Source organism: Pinus tabuliformis, chromosome 7 (assembly GCF_031772625.1).
Source record: "Pinus tabuliformis cultivar Carrire ecotype Pingquan chromosome 7, CPIR1, whole genome shotgun sequence".
Taxonomy (NCBI): Eukaryota; Viridiplantae; Streptophyta; class Pinopsida; order Pinales; family Pinaceae; genus Pinus; species Pinus tabuliformis.
The window spans coordinates 496,561,152-496,570,952 of NC_142293.1; positions in this window are offsets into that span (position 1 = coordinate 496,561,152).

The following is a 9,801-nucleotide window of genomic DNA, read 5'->3' on the forward strand; positions in this document are numbered from 1 at the left end:
TTCGGGCTTTCAGAAGACACACGCTCGCACCAGAAGATCATTTTTTTGGACCGGCATGAAACAGGACATCCTTACTTTTGTAGCAGAATGCGACGTCTGTCAACGCCACAAGGGGGAAACCGTCAACACACTAGGCACATTACAACCATTGCCCATTCCGGCGTCAATTTGGATGGAGGTCTCCATGGATTTCATTATAGGTCTTCCAAAGTCTGGGAACAAATCAGTCATCATGGTGGTTGTGGACCGACTATCGAAGTATGCTCATTTCTGCGCTCTACCCCAACCATTCACACCTACTTTGGTTGCTCAAACTTTCATGGATCAAATCTTCAAATTGCATGGCATGCCCACTTCGATTGTGTCCGACTGCGACCCAATCTTCACCAGTAATTTTTGGCAGGAGCTCTTCAGAATACAAGGCACTCAACTCAAACTCAGTACTTCATATCATCCGCAAACAGATGGTCAAACCGAAGCCGTCAACAAATGTCTAGAAACCTACCTTAGGTGTTTCACTTCAGAAAAACAACACCTTTGGGCACAGTGGTTACCTCTGGCAGAATGGTGGTATAACACCAACTATCATGCCACCACCAAAATGACTCCCTATGAAGCAGTCTATGGACAACTTCCGCCGTCCCCTACTTCTTATCTCACGGGGTGCTCCAAAGTACAAGCAGTGGATCAACTCTTACAACACCGTGCAACCATGTTGGCCCACTTGCGCGAGAATCTTCATCAAGCTCAGAACCGTATGAAGCAACAGGCTGACCAACATCGCTCAGAGCGCCAATTTCAAGAAGGGGATCAGGTCTTTTTGAAGCTGCAACCATATAAGCAAACATCACTCAAAGACAAGGGCTGTCAAAAGCTCTCTCCAAAATTATACAGACCATATCAAGTACTTCAGCGCATTGGAGAAGTGGCTTACAAGCTGGCTTTGCCACCTATAGCAAAAATCCACCCAGTTTTCCATGTATCGTGCCTCAAGAAAGTGATTGGGAACAATTGCCGAGTTCAAACCAGTCTACCTGAATTGGATGAAGAAGGATCAATCTGGCTTCAACCTGAACAGGTTCTAGACACACGAGACAAGCACCTGCGTGGCCGTGTGATTAAGGAGGTCCTAGTCAAATGGAAAGACACCTCGCCGGAAGATGCAACTTGGGAACCAGCCGCTATTCTTCAGCAGTTTCCGCAGCTTCAGCCTTGAGGACAAGGCTAGTCTTAAGGGGGAGGGCATGTTAGGGTCCCACCCTAACCCCCTTATTTATGTCATGGGATCACGTCATAGTCAAGAGTCAATAAAGCCCATATTAATAATTGTAAGTGGTTAACCCGCAATTAATGACAGGACCACAGTTAGTTGCAAATGGGCGGTAGTATTAGTTAGATGGTAAATGGGCGGTAGTATTAGATAGATGGTATTAATAAAATCCACGATATTGGCTCGTGGTATTGCATGTATGAGTCATATATAAAGGATAGAGACTCCCTGCGAGGAGTATTGTGTCTTGTTTTGTAATCGAGCTCTGCTCTATTGGAGGTTGCCCCCTCGAAGAGGCCTGTGAACATTTCTCTCTGGATAATAAAATCATTGCTATTCTGTGCTCTGGGTATATTTTCTTCGCATATTTTGTGTTCTCGGTATCTTTTCTTCGCAAATTCTATGTTTGGGTATCGCTTTGCAGGTTAAGAGCATAACAGGCTGTAAGGAGAAAACAAAACTTCATCTAACTAGGCTCAGGAATATTACTCTTCCTAAAAAGTTGGGGGGTTGGAGAATTTTGGATATTAGAACTTTTCGTAAGGCTCTACTGTGTAAAAATCTATGAGGGGCATCAGGGGGGACAACTTTTGGAGCTCTTCAATAAGAAAGAAATACATGGGGAACAGGGTTCTAACTTTTTGGTACAGAAAAGGAACGATAGGCCTCTCAAAAGGATCTGCTATTTGGCTAAGTTTCAAGAAAATAGAGTCAGTTTTCCTCAAAAATCTCTCTTGGATATTCGAAAATGGAAAAAATGTTTATATTGGTTTTGATCATATAATAGGCACTGAGGAAAATCTTGTCATTCCCCAAGAGATCATATTGGTACTCCATAGAAGAGGTTTTTTTCCTTGGGACCAGATTATAGCAGGTTGGCAAGGGGTTATCCCTATTTGGAAGCAACCATCGGTTTTGGTTCTAAGAGGTGAACAAATTCAACTATGGAACAACATAATGATGCACTTGAATCTTTCTGGAATATGTTGTTGGGAGGGTAAGGACTCACTTACCTGGAGGGGGAAAATGAAGGGGATGGAAGTACAAGTAAAAGATATTTACTCTAAATTAGTTACCGACTCCTCCTCTCCTAATAGTATGATTTTTTCGTTACAAATGTGGAAAACGGGGGCTCCCAACAAAATGATTCACTTTTCCTGGCTGGTGTATCATAACAAAAATCTTACATGGCAGAATCTTCATAAGAGAAACTGGGCTGGCCCAGGTTTTTGTCTACTATGTAGAAAGGAGGAAGAAACAAACTCACATTTATTCCTAAATTGTACCTTCACAAGACAGTTATGGATGGAAATTTCTCATTATTTTGGGCTCAGTTTGATGACACATCCTTCTGTGCAAGAAGCTTTGACATGGTGGAGCTCTCAGGAAAAAAGGTTTAGATCTATCCCACAACTTCTTCTATGGTATGTATGGAAGTGGAGGAATGGTTTAGTTTTTCAAGAAGGGAAGGAAAACAAGTGGACTGTGCTAGACAAGATCATATCTTTTTATTTCACACTCCCTATTAAGAAGGATGTTCAAAATAAAAATAAAAACAAAACCTCAAGAAACAATACAGTTTTACAGTTGGGTTTCCCTCGGGCCTATTTTGATGGGGCTTCTCAGCAGGGTACATGTGCATGTGGTGTTTACATTGAAATGAATGAGGAGCAAAAAATTGCCATTTTTTGGAATGGAGGAAAAGGAACGAACAATAAAGCTAAAGCAATGGCTTTGACTGGTCTCCTTCACTTGAGCACCTTTTTTAATATTCAGAACCTTCATATTTTGGGTGACTCAAAAATCATCATTGATCATGTGAAAAGGAAATCGATCATAAAGCTCCCTATATTATCAGGGTGGATGAACAGGATAGAGACTCTATGGAACAGGAAAAAGGACTACAACATTAATCATGTAGACAAAGTACAGAACCAGAAAGCTGATAGTCTGTCTAAGAAGGGATTAGCGAGCCCTAACCAGGGGCTGAGGGGCTTTCACGCTGTTGGAGCAGAAAAATGCACTATTTCCTTAAGTCACACTTGAGATCTTTACCTATCTTCTTATAACAGTTAGTTAAAACAGATGCCTTGTATTATATTTACTTATTCAACACATTCATATGAGTTCGCGCAGTGAATAAACAATAAACTTGCAATTCATACCCAATAATACATAAAACAGGAAAATATACATAGAATTATGGTAAAACTTCTCTTTTATTAATTCTTCCCATGGTTACAAACTTGACCTACCCTGCGCATTCAGTTGCAGAGCCTTCTCCTACTCTACGACCCAAAGACATGATTTACACTCAACTCAATCCTTCCTTAATTTCTTAGACTCATCATGCTTCCTTAGATTGGTCCCTTTCTTACACTTAGAGCCTCGCTCTATTTATACAATCCCATGGTCTGTGGACCATGGGTAGATTTTTCAAACTGACCTTACATTACAAAAACAAGGGTGGACAACCCTATGACTCTATTATGACTTCGCGCTCCGCGCCCACAATTTGTGGAGTCTTTACAATGGACTTAGTCAAAACTTGGGCTTTAAGCCCCAAAACATGCCTTGTGGGGGTTCCACCCCCAACAGGCCCCTAACACAAACATCGTGACTTGCCCTTGAGTCACTCTATCAGTGCAGAGATATTTGTGTGGAGACCCTCTAACTCTGCTCAAACGGCTGCGAGGTCAGCAGTGCACTGGGCAGCTACCTGTTGGATCTCCTGTACACGTTGTTCGGAGACCATGGTGTTGGAACTGCTTCCCTGGATCGGTTCTTGCGTCCCCTCCATCTATTTTTAGTCCCGTGCCTTCTTCCGGCTACTTGGAGCGCGAAGATTGTGCTTCTGTTAGCTATTCAGATAGCCAAGCCACTCATGTATGGCTTCAATCGACCGCCATTCACTTTGCCTGGGAAAGGTTCTCCATTTAGCTTTACCAGTTGCACCGCGCCTCCATCTGTGACCTCCTTAACAACATATAGTCCCAGCCAATGCATTCTGAACTTTCCCAGGAATTTATCAAACTTACTGTCATACAGTAACACTAAATCGTTTACCTTGAAGGTGCGCAACTTAATATGGCGATCATGCTAGGCCTTTTCGCGATGCTTTTGTACCTATTAATGGAAGCCAAGTAGGAACCATTCCTCTTCAAGTTCTTCCAACTGCGTGAGCCTCTCTTCCAGGGCTCCACGGTCCATCATACCTGTCATCGCTGTTATGCGTAGACTAGGCACAATATACTCTATTAGCATGACAACTTCCACACCATAGACCAACCGGAAAAGTGTCTGTCCCGTCAGTTTCTTGCACGTTGTCCTATAAGCCCATAGTACTATAGGTACATGTAGGTCCCAATCACTCCGCTGTGCATTGCATACTTTGGTCAACGCAGTCAGGGAAAATTTTAAGAACCCCCCCTAAATTTATAAATATAATAAATGGGCGAATCTCCATGGTATATAGGAAAAATGGAAGGCGATTTTATCAATAATATAATATGTATATATAATTTTTTGGCGAATCTCTCACCAGGCATGGCGAATATTTTACTCAATTATAAAATCTTGTAAGATCTTGGCGAGTCTTTCACTAAATAATATAACTTTGTAAAGTCCTAGTGAATCTTAGCATAGGCTACATGCTGGTTTAATTCCCCCATTTAAATAGGCTACATTCCATGTGAATACCATGGGTGAATACCATGTGCCATTTTGGTGAATACCATGGGTGAATATCATGTGCCATTTTGGTGAATACCATGGGTCAATACCATGTGCCATTTTTATTTTTATTAATTCTAATATTAAGGTTAATAATGGTTTTCTGCATGGTATTAATAACAATCTAGTCCATGGTATTTGTCCCAGAGTATTTTGGCCATAGGTTTCACCTAAATATAACCCATTGACTTATGGAGAAAATATAAAAAAATGTTTTATTTGTTTACCATAAAACATTGCTCTCATTTATTTATATTTTTACTAATTTACCATACCTCTTTTACAAATATGGTATTTGGCCCATAGGATTCACTTAAATAAAACCTCTTTCTTGAGCCTTCATAAATAGAACGAGGGTTATGGACTAAATATAAAAAGAGGTTTTATTTATTTACGATACGTCTAGTTTATTTATATTTTTTTTTATTTACCATACCGTTTGAGTAAGTATAAAAAGACGTTTTATTTATTTACCATACCTCCACTTTACTTATATTTTTATTTGTTTACACCGTTACATGTATATAAGGTGACTTATGGAGTAAATATAAAAAATGTTTTATCTATTTACCATACCTCTCATTTATTTATATTTTTATTAATTTACCATACCTCTTTTATAAATATGGTATTTGGCCCATACGATTCACTTAAATAAAACCTATTCTTGAAAATGGGCGAATGGATTCACTTAAATAAAACTTATTCTTGAAAATGGGCGAATAGAAGGTTGTAAGTCCTAATTTCAAGGGCTAAATTTACCTTTTTTACCCTCTCCCTTAAAATAAGGTGGGCTATTTGAGGTGATTTGTAAAAATGTACCATGATACAAAATATTCGCCCACGAAAAATTTAAAACCCCTTAATTTCACCAAAGGGCGAACATTCGCCCCTAAAATTATCCTTGAACGCAGTCTCTAGTATTTTGTTAAATGCTTCTACTGTCCCATTGGCTTGGGGGTGATACAATGTTCTTTTTTGATGATACACCTAAAACTCTTCTGTCAGTGTGCTGATTGTTTCGTTAAGGAAATGTGTACCACAATCGCTCATCAAGATCTTTGGACATCCAAATCATGTCAATACGTGTTCAAACAAAAACTTCGTGGCTGTGGTGGCCGTGCAATCTTTTACCGGTTGCGCTTCTACCCAATGAGTTAGGTACTCTGTCGCAGTGATAATGTATCGCACGCTCATCTTTCCCTGAGGTTTGATAGGGCCTACAAAGTCGATCGCCCACTTTTTGAAGGGCTGCAATGTCATTTGCAGATTCAAAGACATCTCGTCCCTTCATGATGGCTTACCCATTCTTTGACATACATCACAGGCCTTGCAGTGTGCTTTTGAATCTTGATGAAGGGTTGGCCACCACAACCCTGCAGGGAGGATCTTTTGCGCGGTTACTCGCCCTGCATAGTGTTCTCTTGCAGCGCCCCCATGCGCATCCATGAGGATATGACTTCGTTCAAATTTAGGTACATACCTTCACAGTATCTCATCATTGCCCATCTTATATAGGTGCCCTGCAATGACAGAAAAATCTGACGCGCGCACCAACAATTCCTTCTTCTGCTGGACAGAGTAATCTTTCTATCCAGTTCCAGTCATGAGAAAGTGGATTATGTCTTCAAAGTGTCCATCCACTACGTGCACAACAACAAAGTGTGCGTCAAGTAATCCTTCCTCCAATCTTGTAGGTTCCTCTCCCGTCTCAATTTGTGACAAGTGATCTAGTCCCACGTTCAGGTGCCTAGGCTTCACAACGAACTCAAAATCATATTCTTGGAACAATAAGAGCCACCTGCATATTCGCCCCCCCAACACAGGCTTATTGACCAAGTATTTCAATGCAGAGTGATCTATATACATCTTGAAGTGTCCCCTTAGCAAATAGTGCCGATATTTTTGGAGCGCGTGCACCATAACCAATCCCTTGCGTTCAGTTGTGGAATAGTTCTTTTTTGCTTTAGACAATCTGTGAATCGCAAATGTGATAGGGTGATCCAAGACCTCTCCACCCTCCTGTGTTAGTACCGCTCCCAGCGCTATACACGATGCGTCAATGTGGACATGAAACTCCTTGTCCCATTTCGGGAAGACCAGGATCGACACAGAGGCCAATTTTTCTTTTAGTACATCCAAACTTTTCATGCAGTCATCGTTCCAACAGAACATGACATATTTTTTCAACAGCTTCTCCATCGGCGTGGTCATCTGGGCATAGATTTTGATGAACTTCCTGTAATACCCCTTATGTTCGAGGGTAGCGCGCAACTATTTGACACTTCGCAACACTTCCAAATTCAGAATCACTGCAATCTTCACGGGGTCTACCATCAGTCCTTGTTTGCAAACCACATGTCCCAACAGGTTCCCAAAGGGAACGAGGAATGTACACTTCTTGAGGTTCAGTGCGATTTGGTGTCATCGGTAGGTATCCAGCATCAAGTGTAAGCTTGCTACATGGTGCTTAACCAATCCAAATACAGTCCAATCATCCAGATAAACCTCCAGGAACTTGTGGATATATTCCTTGAATGCTGCAACCACTATGCGTGAAAACATGACTGGCGCATTCTTCAACCCAGATGGCATAACAATGTATTGAAAGCAGCCCCACTCAGTCGTGAAGGTGGTCTTTCTCCTATCTTCCAATGCGATTTTGATCTGGTGGTACCTTGAGAACCCATCAGTAAAAGAATATGCTTCTTTCCCGCTGACATTTTCCAATACTTCATCTATGAACAGAGTTGGGAATGGGTCGTGTACACATGCATCATTCAACTTTCTAAGATCCACACATATTATCTCGCCTTTACACTTCTTTTCCTGCACCACCATAGGGATTACCCAATCAGATTCTCCCACCGGCTCAATGATTCCTGCGACGAGTATCTTGTCTAGTTCTATGTGGACCTTCTCATTGTACTTCAGATTCAAGTGGTAAGGCCTCTACTTAACTGGCTTTGCATCGGGCTTTAATGTGATCCGCATCATTCCTAAATCTCCAATAATCCCTTTTAAGTCTGTGATCTTAGTCAGGAATAGGTCCTGGTACTTGCGGAGTAGCTCAGTGACCTTATCCACCGTTGCATCATCTTAGTAGTCACCGAGCATTGCGTACTTGGGTTCAGCTTCCATACCAATGTTCACTAGCTTTGTTTTTATCGCTGCGGTTATGTCAGGGTCTTAAATTAGCAGCCCTTGAACCTTGCAATAGCCTTCAATTTCTAGAATGTTAAATTTTTGCGGATCCTCATCGCCTTCTTTAGTTTTTACATTATAACACTCCAAAGGGCATCTCAGCTGGGTCGTCCATTCCAGCTAAATTAATTCTATTGGTTCCTGTGGTGTTTTAAAGATAGCTGCTTTTACTACTTGCAACGCGTCATCAACAGTATCCCACCAACGATCCTCAAACATGAAGGTTAATAGGAACCCTTCGCACAAGATATCCCATTCACTCATCCCATGGCAGAGCTCCGTCTCTATGTACCAGTTCATGGGTATAACATCTAGGGTATGACAGAATAGGTGCACCCACTCAGGTTGCGGCTCTTCCCCATAGACCTTTGTCCATTTGGCGAGGTGAGTGCATGGATCATCCTGTCCATCATACTTGTCTTTTAATCACGTCTGAGGCTTCCCAAATTGTATGTGCATCATTCTCTTGCATTTGCACTAGTCCTCAAGGCTTCCTTGGTGCATGCCTCACCACCTCACAGGCATAGCGTGCAATACCCATTTCAAAGCCTCGAAACGTTGCTATTCTGGCACCTCCCTTTCGAATCTGTTCAGGAAGTCATCTACCTCGCTCAACCCATCATACGTAGGCAGATCCCTTACCTCCGTTGATATGCAGCACAACGATCTTGTCATCAAGTTGCAGTTCAGCGTGGTTACCTCATGTAACTGGTTCTTCCATCGCTCTATCTCTTCATCCAAATCCGACGTACAAGAGCTTTCACGCTCCCATGCGATTCATCCATCCGCGGTGGGATTTACCCATTATTTCTCTCGTGCAGTTATCTTGTAGATGCAGTCCAAGTTGTCGTTGCTTTCATAGTCATGCGCGTATTGGCTCTGTGTAGCACGATCCTTCTGCAGGGTCCAAAGGTACGACTACACGCAGGGACTTTTTCTGAAAAATCATCTTGCGCTTCTTTAGGTTTATCACCCCATTCATGTCAGTGGCCCAATCTATCCCTAATAGTGCAGGGTAGGTATTGTTATCATCAACAATCTCTATCACTTCAAAATCTTCCAGCACGCTTGCTCCTTCAATATCTACGGTGATTCCCTACATTCTTCCCATAGGTAGGATCTTTTTCTAGTTCGCCATTCGCAGTTGGATAGGATACCATTGCAGCGTAGGCCTTCCCATGTGCTCCCATGTCTGCTTCGGCAGAACGTTCACATCCGATCCTAGGTCCAGACTCACTTGGTCCATCTCATATTCCCCAATCTGTGTGGTCAACCTCATTTCTCTTTCCATCCTTGTCGCGTGCTTTCTAACCTTCCAGACTACGCGCAGTTCTCCTGGCGCGATCCTAAAACATCTATTTATGAGTTCCTACAGTCCCTTCACAACCTTGTTATTGCACAGCAGCTTCATGCATGTTTCTAGGAACGTCATGAGCATTGATGGATCCATTTCCGGCTCCGGTCTGTCTTTACTTCCTAAAGTGGAGGCATCAGCGAAGCTCTTCCTTGCTTCCATGAAGGTTTCCTTACCGCACTCCAAATCAAACTCTGGTTCTTTCGTCGGAGCCTTGCGAACCCAAGTACAATATTCAGGC